Here is a 16,938-nt window from a genome sequence, read left to right as displayed (position 1 = left end):
GCCGAGTCCTCCACGTTTATGAACGAGCATCCGGTGCCATGTTAAAATCCAACAAAATGGTGCTAATGCCACTAGGGCCACGATCATTGACCATCGAACGCCCATGCAACCGGATTGTAGGGGAACAACGTATCTTGGGTCTTGAGGTGACTGACTGTCCGCAGCGCATGTTAACACTCACGTGCAGGCGGATTCTCACGCGCATCAGAGGATTTTGCATGAGTCACACTGATCGACGACTCGACCTCCATCAACGAATCCAACTGATTAGTACATACATCCTATCACGGGCATAGTATGTAGCACAACTCCATACGCTACCGAAACAAACCAGCAGAGCCATCTCACAAACAGTATATTGCCTATTGTGGCGGCATGCACTATTCAAAGTTGATGCGCAGAATTGTACACTGCCAAAGGTCGATAGTGGCCTTGGACTCATTGACTTTCCCCGCAAATGTGCGGCAATCCTGATTCAAAGTATCGCCACTTTGCGTGAGATTGACCCAGGTGGTACAACAGCGGTGCTTTTCGACCGTTATCGCCCACAATCGGCGCGTGCACCAGTATGTTTGACACATATTCCATTCCGGATGACGACAGTCAAGGACTATTACCTCAATCAAAGTTACGTCCTAACAGTGGCCACCGACAAGGCACGCACATCGAAGCGCCTTTACTAGGCGCTTCGAGGCCAGCCCACACCACATAAATTGGAGGACAGACGACCGTCGGTCATCTGGCACCAAGCTTGGGCTAATATCAACCACCCAGCCCTTCCCACAGAAGTTTCAGCGCTATGGTATCGCGTTGTAAGCAATTTAATACCCACTAATCACCGCCTGGCGGCCATCCGCCTATGGCCCTCGGCTGCTTGCGGCCGATGTGGTGACGTAGACACCAGAGAGCATCGTCTCTTATGCCCTCACGTCACAGAAGTGTGGGACCTTGCACGTGTGCTATTAGCGCTGATCGGTGGGACTACACTGGACTATGTGTCAATCGACTGGTTCCTTACCCCTGATATTCAGACCAACCAACGAACACGACGTAACGCAATGGTGTGGCTCTTGGGCCACACCATTTTCACGATCTATGACCTTTGCCTCACCGATGCTGTCTCTTTCATGGACTACCTTTGGAGCCAGCATCGCCTGGCGGAATCTGACCGGAAATATACCATTACTTTTGCAAGATTTCTTAAAGTTGCAATGGTTCATGGTTATCAAAAGGTGTTCCGGGCTGACTAAGGCACCTCGTATAAGAATTGCCTGAGTGTACCCCTGGATCTTTGTCACTCAGACTTTCAAACTACCCTTGACTTACCCATACCCCAGATTTGGTATTGGCCTTCAGGGCATCACTAGAGTAGACTGTTCTATGATACTGATAATATGGAAATTGGTAACACGGAAATTGTGTGAACCTTGTATGAAAAATTATTGGAAAATTGGAAAACACATAATCTATCTTAGAGGATTATTACTTCGTTAATTCTATGGGCGATGGGATTATCTCGCCAGTTTCGTTTGAGTGTGCTGCCGTCGCTGTTTTTTTTTATTTTGCCTTCATTTCTGTCTTTATTTATTTCTTTCTATTTAGTTTTTAACATCATCACTTGCTTCACACCTGGAGAGGGAGGTGTGTTTCTGAGTAGTGTGTCGTCGCCCCCAAGGCATAGCAGAGTATGCCTCCGCTTTTATTTTCGGTTTATGGCAATAAGTCTTGCTACTAACAACACCCTGCTTTACGTGCTGCGTCGACACTAGAGGATGGCGGCATTTTTGGAGAGGAAAAGGTAGGTCTATAGGGGAGGTAGGAGGGAAAAAAGTGTAGTATTTGTCTTATCAGCTTAATATCTGATACGTCCTGCATCACACGACCAGAATATTACACTCATTTTTGGCTTATGACGGAGTGCTAGGGGCTTGCTCCACCTCTGTCGCGGGTTGGCCCGGCATTGAAGTACCGCCGGGATCGGCCCACCTAAAATTAATTAAAACACAGCCTGAAATGGGTTAACTTTCTGCAGTGATCAGATATTCCGCTGGTAGCAAAACTTGTCGTAGTTGTTGATGTGCCCAGTAGTTAGTTGCTTACACACCACGATTTCTTTTCATTAATTTAAGATTATCTTAAGAATTTTTTTTTTTTTTTTGCGTTTAGCCGGACGGCACTTGCAGCCGCATTACGCTAGGCTGGTAATTTATGGGGGCACAGGACAGTGCTTTCGGATGCCTCGTTAGTGTCTCTTATGGTCCGGGCACAGATAATTTTAATTACATTTTTTGGAGTTATATCCTTAGCTCCTCGCGAACGTCGTCGTCGTCGCCGCCGCACGCACGCTGAATACGTGTGTACACACGCACACACACATATGCAGTAGGCGGTGGACGATGTAAGCACTCGGCTAGGTGTAGCTCGCGCCAGTATAGCTCGCACCGGCCTGACGCTGCTGTGGGGCGGCCTCACGGCTTCTCCACTGCCCTGGCAGCTAGCGGCGTTCAAATGGGAGTCGCAGTTTACTCCTCGACATGGAGGGTAGTACTGGGATGTTGACGAGTGATCTCGTATTTGGTCGTTCCTTCCGGCACTTGCCTTTGCGATGTTTTCGACGGTCGCCTGTTGCCATATCGGCCCGCACCACCGTGTGTCACTCCCACATGTGGAGCGCACACGCTGCAAGCATTTAGGCCCTGACACTGCGGTTTTTCATCTCTGGCGGTACTCCGCAAGGATACCGCCCTTCGATTGTGCCATTCCAGCACTAATCGAAGTGCTAGGTTTTCCGGCCTGTTAGGAGACCGCTTCTGCAAAACGTGCGAGGAGATGTTTGCTGGTTGCGAGCTACCCGCCGATTTTCTAGCTGTACGTATTGTCCTTAATCCAAAGGTCACGGTTCACTGTCGGGCTAAGGACGTGTTCTTAACACTGATTATAAGTTGGTGGCACGAAGTGTGGCTTCACATCTTAAACAGGTAATGAATAAGGTACACTGGCGTTTCGAATCGAACCACCTTCACCGCTGCTTCTATATACCGTGATGCTGTCTTACTCACCCACCGCCGACGCTCGAACCCCGGCTTCAATTGATCTCTAGATTTCGCCGGTGCCTTCTCCCATCCTTACCTGCTGGCCGTTATGTCGCGGAAGGGTTTCGGGGAGCACTTCATAAGAGTCATCCGGCACTTCTTGGATGGAGCAAATTCCAGAATCATTGTGAACGGCTGCAGATCACGACCAATTCCCATCAGACGATCAGTTCGACAAGGCTGTCCCTTGTCAGTGTATTTTATCGCTTTGGCGCTGGACCCCATGCTGCGTGACATCGGACGGATGGTCGAAGGTGTTCCTTTCCCAGGCGTCACCTTTCGCAGTGCGGCATACGCGGATGGTGTAGGTGTGTTTGTAGCAAACGCCAATGACATCGATTCGGTTCGCCGAGTCCTCCACGTTTATGAACGAGCATCCGGTGCCATGTTAAAATCCAACAAAATGGTGCTAATGCCACTAGGGCCACGATCATTGACCATCGAACGCCCATGCAACCGGATTGTAGGGGAACAACGTATCTTGGGTCTTGAGGTGACTGACTGTCCGCAGCGCATGTTAACACTCACGTGCAGGCGGATTCTCACGCGCATCAGAGGATTTTGCATGAGTCACACTGATCGACGACTCGACCTCCATCAACGAATCCAACTGATTAGTACATACATCCTATCACGGGCATAGTATGTAGCACAACTCCATACGCTACCGAAACAAACCAGCAGAGCCATCTCACAAACAGTATATTGCCTATTGTGGCGGCATGCACTATTCAAAGTTGATGCGCAGAATTGTACACTGCCAAAGGTCGATAGTGGCCTTGGACTCATTGACTTTCCCCGCAAATGTGCGGCAATCCTGATTCAAAGTATCGCCACTTTGCGTGAGATTGACCCAGGTGGTACAACAGCGGTGCTTTTCGACCGTTATCGCCCACAATCGGCGCGTGCACCAGTATGTTTGACACATATTCCATTCCGGATGACGACAGTCAAGGACTATTACCTCAATCAAAGTTACGTCCTAACAGTGGCCACCGACAAGGCACGCACATCGAAGCGCCTTTACTAGGCGCTTCGAGGCCAGCCCACACCACATAAATTGGAGGACAGACGACCGTCGGTCATCTGGCACCAAGCTTGGGCTAATATCAACCACCCAGCCCTTCCCACAGAAGTTTCAGCGCTATGGTATCGCGTTGTAAACAATTTAATACCCACTAATCACCGCCTGGCGGCCATCCGCCTATGGCCCTCGGCTGCTTGCGGCCGATGTGGTGACGTAGACACCAGAGAGCATCGTCTCTTATGCCCTCACGTCACAGAAGTGTGGGACCTTGCACGTGTGCTATTAGCGCTGATCGGTGGGACTACACTGGACTATGTGTCAATCGACTGGTTCCTTACCCCTGATATTCAGACCAACCAACGAACACGACGTAACGCAATGGTGTGGCTCTTGGGCCACACCATTTTCACGATCTATGACCTTTGCCTCACCGATGCTGTCTCTTTCATGGACTACCTTTGGAGCCAGCATCGCCTGGCGGAATCTGACCGGAAATATACCATTACTTTTGCAAGATTTCTTAAAGTTGCAATGGTTCATGGTTATCAAAAGGTGTTCCGGGCTGACTAAGGCACCTCGTATAAGAATTGCCTGAGTGTACCCCTGGATCTTTGTCACTCAGACTTTCAAACTACCCTTGACTTACCCATACCCCAGATTTGGTATTGGCCTTCAGGGCATCACTAGAGTAGACTGTTCTATGATACTGATAATATGGAAATTGGTAACACGGAAATTGTGTGAACCTTGTATGAAAAATTATTGGAAAATTGGAAAACACATAATCTATCTTAGAGGATTATTACTTCGTTAATTCTATGGGCGATGGGATTATCTCGCCAGTTTCGTTTGAGTGTGCTGCCGTCGCTGTTTTTTTTTATTTTGCCTTCATTTCTGTCTTTATTTATTTCTTTCTATTTAGTTTTTAACATCATCACTTGCTTCACACCTGGAGAGGGAGGTGTGTTTCTGAGTAGTGTGTCGTCGCCCCCAAGGCATAGCAGAGTATGCCTCCGCTTTTATTTTCGGTTTATGGCAATAAGTCTTGCTACTAACAACACCCTGCTTTACGTGCTGCGTCGACACTAGAGGATGGCGGCATTTTTGGAGAGGAAAAGGTAGGTCTATAGGGGAGGTAGGAGGGAAAAAAGTGTAGTATTTGTCTTATCAGCTTAATATCTGATACGTCCTGCATCACACGACCAGAATATTACACTCATTTTTGGCTTATGACGGAGTGCTAGGGGCTTGCTCCACCTCTGTCGCGGGTTGGCCCGGCATTGAAGTACCGCCGGGATCGGCCCACCTAAAATTAATTAAAACACAGCCTGAAATGGGTTAACTTTCTGCAGTGATCAGATATTCCGCTGGTAGCAAAACTTGTCGTAGTTGTTGATGTGCCCAGTAGTTAGTTGCTTACACACCACGATTTCTTTTCATTAATTTAAGATTATCTTAAGAATTTTTTTTTTTTTTTTTGCGTTTAGCCGGACGGCACTTGCAGCCGCATTACGCTAGGCTGGTAATTTATGGGGGCACAGGACAGTGCTTTCGGATGCCTCGTTAGTGTCTCTTATGGTCCGGGCACAGATAATTTTAATTACATTTTTTGGAGTTATATCCTTAGCTCCTCGCGAACGTCGTCGTCGTCGCCGCCGCACGCACGCTGAATACGTGTGTACACACGCACACACACATATGCAGTAGGCGGTGGACGATGTAAGCACTCGGCTAGGTGTAGCTCGCGCCAGTATAGCTCGCACCGGCCTGACGCTGCTGTGGGGCGGCCTCACGGCTTCTCCACTGCCCTGGCAGCTAGCGGCGTTCAAATGGGAGTCGCAGTTTACTCCTCGACATGGAGGGTAGTACTGGGATGTTGACGAGTGATCTCGTATTTGGTCGTTCCTTCCGGCACTTGCCTTTGCGATGTTTTCGACGGTCGCCTGTTGCCATATCGGCCCGCACCACCGTGTGTCACTCCCACATGTGGAGCGCACACGCTGCAAGCATTTAGGCCCTGACACTGCGGTTTTTCATCTCTGGCGGTACTCCGCAAGGATACCGCCCTTCGATTGTGCCATTCCAGCACTAATCGAAGTGCTAGGTTTTCCGGCCTGTTAGGAGACCGCTTCTGCAAAACGTGCGAGGAGATGTTTGCTGGTTGCGAGCTACCCGCCGATTTTCTAGCTGTACGTATTGTCCTTAATCCAAAGGTCACGGTTCACTGTCGGGCTAAGGACGTGTTCTTAACACTGATTATAAGTTGGTGGCACGAAGTGTGGCTTCACATCTTAAACAGGTAATGAATAAGGTACACTGGCGTTTCGAATCGAACCACCTTCACCGCTGCTTCTATATACCGTGATGCTGTCTTACTGACCCACCGCCGACGCTCGAACCCCGGCTTCAATTGATCTCTAGATTTCGCCGGTGCCTTCTCCCATCCTTACCTGCTGGCCGTTATGTCGCGGAAGGGTTTCGGGGAGCACTTCATAAGAGTCATCCGGCACTTCTTGGATGGAGCAAATTCCAGAATCATTGTGAACGGCTGCAGATCACGACCAATTCCCATCAGACGATCAGTTCGACAAGGCTGTCCCTTGTCAGTGTATTTTATCGCTTTGGCGCTGGACCCCATGCTGCGTGACATCGGACGGATGGTCGAAGGTGTTCCTTTCCCAGGCGTCACCTTCCGCAGTGCGGCATACGCGGATGGTGTAGGTGTGTTTGTAGCAAACGCCAATGACATCGATTCGGTTCGCCGAGTCCTCCACGTTTATGAACGAGCATCCGGTGCCATGTTAAAATCCAACAAAATGGTGCTAATGCCACTAGGGCCACGATCATTGACCATCGAACGCCCATGCAACCGGATTGTAGGGGAACAACGTATCTTGGGTCTTGAGGTGACTGACTGTCCGCAGCGCATGTTAACACTCACGTGCAGGCGGATTCTCACGCGCATCAGAGGATTTTGCATGAGTCACACTGATCGACGACTCGACCTCCATCAACGAATCCAACTGATTAGTACATACATCCTATCACGGGCATAGTATGTAGCACAACTCCATACGCTACCGAAACAAACCAGCAGAGCCATCTCACAAACAGTATATTGCCTATTGTGGCGGCATGCACTATTCAAAGTTGATGCGCAGAATTGTACACTGCCAAAGGTCGATAGTGGCCTTGGACTCATTGACTTTCCCCGCAAATGTGCGGCAATCCTGATTCAAAGTATCGCCACTTTGCGTGAGATTGACCCAGGTGGTACAACAGCGGTGCTTTTCGACCGTTATCGCCCACAATCGGCGCGTGCACCAGTATGTTTGACACATATTCCATTCCGGATGACGACAGTCAAGGACTATTACCTCAATCAAAGTTACGTCCTAACAGTGGCCACCGACAAGGCACGCACATCGAAGCGCCTTTACTAGGCGCTTCGAGGCCAGCCCACACCACATAAATTGGAGGACAGACGACCGTCGGTCATCTGGCACCAAGCTTGGGCTAATATCAACCACCCAGCCCTTCCCACAGAAGTTTCAGCGCTATGGTATCGCGTTGTAAGCAATTTAATACCCACTAATCACCGCCTGGCGGCCATCCGCCTATGGCCCTCGGCTGCTTGCGGCCGATGTGGTGACGTAGACACCAGAGAGCATCGTCTCTTATGCCCTCACGTCACAGAAGTGTGGGACCTTGCACGTGTGCTATTAGCGCTGATCGGTGGGACTACACTGGACTATGTGTCAATCGACTGGTTCCTTACCCCTGATATTCAGACCAACCAACGAACACGACGTAACGCAATGGTGTGGCTCTTGGGCCACACCATTTTCACGATCTATGACCTTTGCCTCACCGATGCTGTCTCTTTCATGGACTACCTTTGGAGCCAGCATCGCCTGGCGGAATCTGACCGGAAATATACCATTACTTTTGCAAGATTTCTTAAAGTTGCAATGGTTCATGGTTATCAAAAGGTGTTCCGGGCTGACTAAGGCACCTCGTATAAGAATTGCCTGAGTGTACCCCTGGATCTTTGTCACTCAGACTTTCAAACTACCCTTGACTTACCCATACCCCAGATTTGGTATTGGGCTTCAGGGCATCACTAGAGTAGACTGTTCTATGATACTGATAATATGGAAATTGGTAACACGGAAATTGTGTGAACCTTGTATGAAAAATTATTGGAAAATTGGAAAACACATAATCTATCTTAGAGGATTATTACTTCGTTAATTCTATGGGCGATGGGATTATCTCGCCAGTTTCGTTTGAGTGTGCTGCCGTCGCTGTTTTTTTTTATTTTGCCTTCATTTCTGTCTTTATTTATTTCTTTCTATTTAGTTTTTAACATCATCACTTGCTTCACACCTGGAGAGGGAGGTGTGTTTCTGAGTAGTGTGTCGTCGCCCCCAAGGCATAGCAGAGTATGCCTCCGCTTTTATTTTCGGTTTATGGCAATAAGTCTTGCTACTAACAACACCCTGCTTTACGTGCTGCGTCGACACTAGAGGATGGCGGCATTTTTGGAGAGGAAAAGGTAGGTCTATAGGGGAGGTAGGAGGGAAAAAAGTGTAGTATTTGTCTTATCAGCTTAATATCTGATACGTCCTGCATCACACGACCAGAATATTACACTCATTTTTGGCTTATGACGGAGTGCTAGGGGCTTGCTCCACCTCTGTCGCGGGTTGGCCCGGCATTGAAGTACCGCCGGGATCGGCCCACCTAAAATTAATTAAAACACAGCCTGAAATGGGTTAACTTTCTGCAGTGATCAGATATTCCGCTGGTAGCAAAACTTGTCGTAGTTGTTGATGTGCCCAGTAGTTAGTTGCTTACACACCACGATTTCTTTTCATTAATTTAAGATTATCTTAAGAATTTTTTTTTTTTTTTTTTGCGTTTAGCCGGACGGCACTTGCAGCCGCATTACGCTAGGCTGGTAATTTATGGGGGCACAGGACAGTGCTTTCGGATGCCTCGTTAGTGTCTCTTATGGTCCGGGCACAGATAATTTTAATTACATTTTTTGGAGTTATATCCTTAGCTCCTCGCGAACGTCGTCGTCGTCGCCGCCGCACGCACGCTGAATACGTGTGTACACACGCACACACACATATGCAGTAGGCGGTGGACGATGTAAGCACTCGGCTAGGTGTAGCTCGCGCCAGTATAGCTCGCACCGGCCTGACGCTGCTGTGGGGCGGCCTCACGGCTTCTCCACTGCCCTGGCAGCTAGCGGCGTTCAAATGGGAGTCGCAGTTTACTCCTCGACATGGAGGGTAGTACTGGGATGTTGACGAGTGATCTCGTATTTGGTCGTTCCTTCCGGCACTTGCCTTTGCGATGTTTTCGACGGTCGCCTGTTGCCATATCGGCCCGCACCACCGTGTGTCACTCCCACATGTGGAGCGCACACGCTGCAAGCATTTAGGCCCTGACACTGCGGTTTTTCATCTCTGGCGGTACTCCGCAAGGATACCGCCCTTCGATTGTGCCATTCCAGCACTAATCGAAGTGCTAGGTTTTCCGGCCTGTTAGGAGACCGCTTCTGCAAAACGTGCGAGGAGATGTTTGCTGGTTGCGAGCTACCCGCCGATTTTCTAGCTGTACGTATTGTCCTTAATCCAAAGGTCACGGTTCACTGTCGGGCTAAGGACGTGTTCTTAACACTGATTATAAGTTGGTGGCACGAAGTGTGGCTTCACATCTTAAACAGGTAATGAATAAGGTACACTGGCGTTTCGAATCGAACCACCTTCACCGCTGCTTCTATATACCGTGATGCTGTCTTACTCACCCACCGCCGACGCTCGAACCCCGGCTTCAATTGATCTCTAGATTTCGCCGGTGCCTTCTCCCATCCTTACCTGCTGGCCGTTATGTCGCGGAAGGGTTTCGGGGAGCACTTCATAAGAGTCATCCGGCACTTCTTGGATGGAGCAAATTCCAGAATCATTGTGAACGGCTGCAGATCACGACCAATTCCCATCAGACGATCAGTTCGACAAGGCTGTCCCTTGTCAGTGTATTTTATCGCTTTGGCGCTGGACCCCATGCTGCGTGACATCGGACGGATGGTCGAAGGTGTTCCTTTCCCAGGCGTCACCTTCCGCAGTGCGGCATACGCGGATGGTGTAGGTGTGTTTGTAGCAAACGCCAATGACATCGATTCGGTTCGCCGAGTCCTCCACGTTTATGAACGAGCATCCGGTGCCATGTTAAAATCCAACAAAATGGTGCTAATGCCACTAGGGCCACGATCATTGACCATCGAACGCCCATGCAACCGGATTGTAGGGGAACAACGTATCTTGGGTCTTGAGGTGACTGACTGTCCGCAGCGCATGTTAACACTCACGTGCAGGCGGATTCTCACGCGCATCAGAGGATTTTGCATGAGTCACACTGATCGACGACTCGACCTCCATCAACGAATCCAACTGATTAGTACATACATCCTATCACGGGCATAGTATGTAGCACAACTCCATACGCTACCGAAACAAACCAGCAGAGCCATCTCACAAACAGTATATTGCCTATTGTGGCGGCATGCACTATTCAAAGTTGATGCGCAGAATTGTACACTGCCAAAGGTCGATAGTGGCCTTGGACTCATTGACTTTCCCCGCAAATGTGCGGCAATCCTGATTCAAAGTATCGCCACTTTGCGTGAGATTGACCCAGGTGGTACAACAGCGGTGCTTTTCGACCGTTATCGCCCACAATCGGCGCGTGCACCAGTATGTTTGACACATATTCCATTCCGGATGACGACAGTCAAGGACTATTACCTCAATCAAAGTTACGTCCTAACAGTGGCCACCGACAAGGCACGCACATCGAAGCGCCTTTACTAGGCGCTTCGAGGCCAGCCCACACCACATAAATTGGAGGACAGACGACCGTCGGTCATCTGGCACCAAGCTTGGGCTAATATCAACCACCCAGCCCTTCCCACAGAAGTTTCAGCGCTATGGTATCGCGTTGTAAACAATTTAATACCCACTAATCACCGCCTGGCGGCCATCCGCCTATGGCCCTCGGCTGCTTGCGGCCGATGTGGTGACGTAGACACCAGAGAGCATCGTCTCTTATGCCCTCACGTCACAGAAGTGTGGGACCTTGCACGTGTGCTATTAGCGCTGATCGGTGGGACTACACTGGACTATGTGTCAATCGACTGGTTCCTTACCCCTGATATTCAGACCAACCAACGAACACGACGTAACGCAATGGTGTGGCTCTTGGGCCACACCATTTTCACGATCTATGACCTTTGCCTCACCGATGCTGTCTCTTTCATGGACTACCTTTGGAGCCAGCATCGCCTGGCGGAATCTGACCGGAAATATACCATTACTTTTGCAAGATTTCTTAAAGTTGCAATGGTTCATGGTTATCAAAAGGTGTTCCGGGCTGACTAAGGCACCTCGTATAAGAATTGCCTGAGTGTACCCCTGGATCTTTGTCACTCAGACTTTCAAACTACCCTTGACTTACCCATACCCCAGATTTGGTATTGGCCTTCAGGGCATCACTAGAGTAGACTGTTCTATGATACTGATAATATGGAAATTGGTAACACGGAAATTGTGTGAACCTTGTATGAAAAATTATTGGAAAATTGGAAAACACATAATCTATCTTAGAGGATTATTACTTCGTTAATTCTATGGGCGATGGGATTATCTCGCCAGTTTCGTTTGAGTGTGCTGCCGTCGCTGTTTTTTTTTATTTTGCCTTCATTTCTGTCTTTATTTATTTCTTTCTATTTAGTTTTTAACATCATCACTTGCTTCACACCTGGAGAGGGAGGTGTGTTTCTGAGTAGTGTGTCGTCGCCCCCAAGGCATAGCAGAGTATGCCTCCGCTTTTATTTTCGGTTTATGGCAATAAGTCTTGCTACTAACAACACCCTGCTTTACGTGCTGCGTCGACACTAGAGGATGGCGGCATTTTTGGAGAGGAAAAGGTAGGTCTATAGGGGAGGTAGGAGGGAAAAAAGTGTAGTATTTGTCTTATCAGCTTAATATCTGATACGTCCTGCATCACACGACCAGAATATTACACTCATTTTTGGCTTATGACGGAGTGCTAGGGGCTTGCTCCACCTCTGTCGCGGGTTGGCCCGGCATTGAAGTACCGCCGGGATCGGCCCACCTAAAATTAATTAAAACACAGCCTGAAATGGGTTAACTTTCTGCAGTGATCAGATATTCCGCTGGTAGCAAAACTTGTCGTAGTTGTTGATGTGCCCAGTAGTTAGTTGCTTACACACCACGATTTCTTTTCATTAATTTAAGATTATCTTAAGAATTTTTTTTTTTTTTTTGCGTTTAGCCGGACGGCACTTGCAGCCGCATTACGCTAGGCTGGTAATTTATGGGGGCACAGGACAGTGCTTTCGGATGCCTCGTTAGTGTCTCTTATGGTCCGGGCACAGATAATTTTAATTACATTTTTTGGAGTTATATCCTTAGCTCCTCGCGAACGTCGTCGTCGTCGCCGCCGCACGCACGCTGAATACGTGTGTACACACGCACACACACATATGCAGTAGGCGGTGGACGATGTAAGCACTCGGCTAGGTGTAGCTCGCGCCAGTATAGCTCGCACCGGCCTGACGCTGCTGTGGGGCGGCCTCACGGCTTCTCCACTGCCCTGGCAGCTAGCGGCGTTCAAATGGGAGTCGCAGTTTACTCCTCGACATGGAGGGTAGTACTGGGATGTTGACGAGTGATCTCGTATTTGGTCGTTCCTTCCGGCACTTGCCTTTGCGATGTTTTCGACGGTCGCCTGTTGCCATATCGGCCCGCACCACCGTGTGTCACTCCCACATGTGGAGCGCACACGCTGCAAGCATTTAGGCCCTGACACTGCGGTTTTTCATCTCTGGCGGTACTCCGCAAGGATACCGCCCTTCGATTGTGCCATTCCAGCACTAATCGAAGTGCTAGGTTTTCCGGCCTGTTAGGAGACCGCTTCTGCAAAACGTGCGAGGAGATGTTTGCTGGTTGCGAGCTACCCGCCGATTTTCTAGCTGTACGTATTGTCCTTAATCCAAAGGTCACGGTTCACTGTCGGGCTAAGGACGTGTTCTTAACACTGATTATAAGTTGGTGGCACGAAGTGTGGCTTCACATCTTAAACAGGTAATGAATAAGGTACACTGGCGTTTCGAATCGAACCACCTTCACCGCTGCTTCTATATACCGTGATGCTGTCTTACTCACCCACCGCCGACGCTCGAACCCCGGCTTCAATTGATCTCTAGATTTCGCCGGTGCCTTCTCCCATCCTTACCTGCTGGCCGTTATGTCGCGGAAGGGTTTCGGGGAGCACTTCATAAGAGTCATCCGGCACTTCTTGGATGGAGCAAATTCCAGAATCATTGTGAACGGCTGCAGATCACGACCAATTCCCATCAGACGATCAGTTCGACAAGGCTGTCCCTTGTCAGTGTATTTTATCGCTTTGGCGCTGGACCCCATGCTGCGTGACATCGGACGGATGGTCGAAGGTGTTCCTTTCCCAGGCGTCACCTTCCGCAGTGCGGCATACGCGGATGGTGTAGGTGTGTTTGTAGCAAACGCCAATGACATCGATTCGGTTCGCCGAGTCCTCCACGTTTATGAACGAGCATCCGGTGCCATGTTAAAATCCAACAAAATGGTGCTAATGCCACTAGGGCCACGATCATTGACCATCGAACGCCCATGCAACCGGATTGTAGGGGAACAACGTATCTTGGGTCTTGAGGTGACTGACTGTCCGCAGCGCATGTTAACACTCACGTGCAGGCGGATTCTCACGCGCATCAGAGGATTTTGCATGAGTCACACTGATCGACGACTCGACCTCCATCAACGAATCCAACTGATTAGTACATACATCCTATCACGGGCATAGTATGTAGCACAACTCCATACGCTACCGAAACAAACCAGCAGAGCCATCTCACAAACAGTATATTGCCTATTGTGGCGGCATGCACTATTCAAAGTTGATGCGCAGAATTGTACACTGCCAAAGGTCGATAGTGGCCTTGGACTCATTGACTTTCCCCGCAAATGTGCGGCAATCCTGATTCAAAGTATCGCCACTTTGCGTGAGATTGACCCAGGTGGTACAACAGCGGTGCTTTTCGACCGTTATCGCCCACAATCGGCGCGTGCACCAGTATGTTTGACACATATTCCATTCCGGATGACGACAGTCAAGGACTATTACCTCAATCAAAGTTACGTCCTAACAGTGGCCACCGACAAGGCACGCACATCGAAGCGCCTTTACTAGGCGCTTCGAGGCCAGCCCACACCACATAAATTGGAGGACAGACGACCGTCGGTCATCTGGCACCAAGCTTGGGCTAATATCAACCACCCAGCCCTTCCCACAGAAGTTTCAGCGCTATGGTATCGCGTTGTAAACAATTTAATACCCACTAATCACCGCCTGGCGGCCATCCGCCTATGGCCCTCGGCTGCTTGCGGCCGATGTGGTGACGTAGACACCAGAGAGCATCGTCTCTTATGCCCTCACGTCACAGAAGTGTGGGACCTTGCACGTGTGCTATTAGCGCTGATCGGTGGGACTACACTGGACTATGTGTCAATCGACTGGTTCCTTACCCCTGATATTCAGACCAACCAACGAACACGACGTAACGCAATGGTGTGGCTCTTGGGCCACACCATTTTCACGATCTATGACCTTTGCCTCACCGATGCTGTCTCTTTCATGGACTACCTTTGGAGCCAGCATCGCCTGGCGGAATCTGACCGGAAATATACCATTACTTTTGCAAGATTTCTTAAAGTTGCAATGGTTCATGGTTATCAAAAGGTGTTCCGGGCTGACTAAGGCACCTCGTATAAGAATTGCCTGAGTGTACCCCTGGATCTTTGTCACTCAGACTTTCAAACTACCCTTGACTTACCCATACCCCAGATTTGGTATTGGCCTTCAGGGCATCACTAGAGTAGACTGTTCTATGATACTGATAATATGGAAATTGGTAACACGGAAATTGTGTGAACCTTGTATGAAAAATTATTGGAAAATTGGAAAACACATAATCTATCTTAGAGGATTATTACTTCGTTAATTCTATGGGCGATGGGATTATCTCGCCAGTTTCGTTTGAGTGTGCTGCCGTCGCTGTTTTTTTTTATTTTGCCTTCATTTCTGTCTTTATTTATTTCTTTCTATTTAGTTTTTAACATCATCACTTGCTTCACACCTGGAGAGGGAGGTGTGTTTCTGAGTAGTGTGTCGTCGCCCCCAAGGCATAGCAGAGTATGCCTCCGCTTTTATTTTCGGTTTATGGCAATAAGTCTTGCTACTAACAACACCCTGCTTTACGTGCTGCGTCGACACTAGAGGATGGCGGCATTTTTGGAGAGGAAAAGGTAGGTCTATAGGGGAGGTAGGAGGGAAAAAAGTGTAGTATTTGTCTTATCAGCTTAATATCTGATACGTCCTGCATCACACGACCAGAATATTACACTCATTTTTGGCTTATGACGGAGTGCTAGGGGCTTGCTCCACCTCTGTCGCGGGTTGGCCCGGCATTGAAGTACCGCCGGGATCGGCCCACCTAAAATTAATTAAAACACAGCCTGAAATGGGTTAACTTTCTGCAGTGATCAGATATTCCGCTGGTAGCAAAACTTGTCGTAGTTGTTGATGTGCCCAGTAGTTAGTTGCTTACACACCACGATTTCTTTTCATTAATTTAAGATTATCTTAAGAATTTTTTTTTTTTTTTTTTGCGTTTAGCCGGACGGCACTTGCAGCCGCATTACGCTAGGCTGGTAATTTATGGGGGCACAGGACAGTGCTTTCGGATGCCTCGTTAGTGTCTCTTATGGTCCGGGCACAGATAATTTTAATTACATTTTTTGGAGTTATATCCTTAGCTCCTCGCGAACGTCGTCGTCGTCGCCGCCGCACGCACGCTGAATACGTGTGTACACACGCACACACACATATGCAGTAGGCGGTGGACGATGTAAGCACTCGGCTAGGTGTAGCTCGCGCCAGTATAGCTCGCACCGGCCTGACGCTGCTGTGGGGCGGCCTCACGGCTTCTCCACTGCCCTGGCAGCTAGCGGCGTTCAAATGGGAGTCGCAGTTTACTCCTCGACATGGAGGGTAGTACTGGGATGTTGACGAGTGATCTCGTATTTGGTCGTTCCTTCCGGCACTTGCCTTTGCGATGTTTTCGACGGTCGCCTGTTGCCATATCGGCCCGCACCACCGTGTGTCACTCCCACATGTGGAGCGCACACGCTGCAAGCATTTAGGCCCTGACACTGCGGTTTTTCATCTCTGGCGGTACTCCGCAAGGATACCGCCCTTCGATTGTGCCATTCCAGCACTAATCGAAGTGCTAGGTTTTCCGGCCTGTTAGGAGACCGCTTCTGCAAAACGTGCGAGGAGATGTTTGCTGGTTGCGAGCTACCCGCCGATTTTCTAGCTGTACGTATTGTCCTTAATCCAAAGGTCACGGTTCACTGTCGGGCTAAGGACGTGTTCTTAACACTGATTATAAGTTGGTGGCACGAAGTGTGGCTTCACATCTTAAACAGGTAATGAATAAGGTACACTGGCGTTTCGAATCGAACCACCTTCACCGCTGCTTCTATATACCGTGATGCTGTCTTACTCACCCACCGCCGACGCTCGAACCCCGGCTTCAATTGATCTCTAGATTTCGCCGGTGCCTTCTCCCATCCTTACCTGCTGGCCGTTATGTCGCGGAAGGGTTTCGGGGAGCACTTCATAAGA

General features: G+C 49.2%; 5 pseudogenes; all 5 read left to right on the top strand.

Annotated features, from left to right (window-relative positions):
• Positions 1-1,780: 1,780 nt before the first annotated feature.
• Positions 1,781-1,991, top strand: LOC124769345 (annotated as a pseudogene).
• Positions 1,992-5,219: 3,228 nt separating this feature from the next.
• Positions 5,220-5,430, top strand: LOC124769344 (annotated as a pseudogene).
• Positions 5,431-8,659: 3,229 nt separating this feature from the next.
• Positions 8,660-8,870, top strand: LOC124769342 (annotated as a pseudogene).
• Positions 8,871-12,100: 3,230 nt separating this feature from the next.
• On the top strand, positions 12,101-12,311 carry LOC124769341 (annotated as a pseudogene).
• Positions 12,312-15,539: 3,228 nt separating this feature from the next.
• Positions 15,540-15,750, top strand: LOC124769340 (annotated as a pseudogene).
• Positions 15,751-16,938: the final 1,188 nt, after the last annotated feature.

Source organism: Schistocerca piceifrons, unplaced genomic scaffold (assembly GCF_021461385.2).
Source record: "Schistocerca piceifrons isolate TAMUIC-IGC-003096 unplaced genomic scaffold, iqSchPice1.1 HiC_scaffold_701, whole genome shotgun sequence".
NCBI classification, from domain to species: domain Eukaryota; kingdom Metazoa; phylum Arthropoda; class Insecta; order Orthoptera; family Acrididae; genus Schistocerca; species Schistocerca piceifrons.
This window is presented reverse-complemented; position numbering and strand designations above follow the sequence as displayed.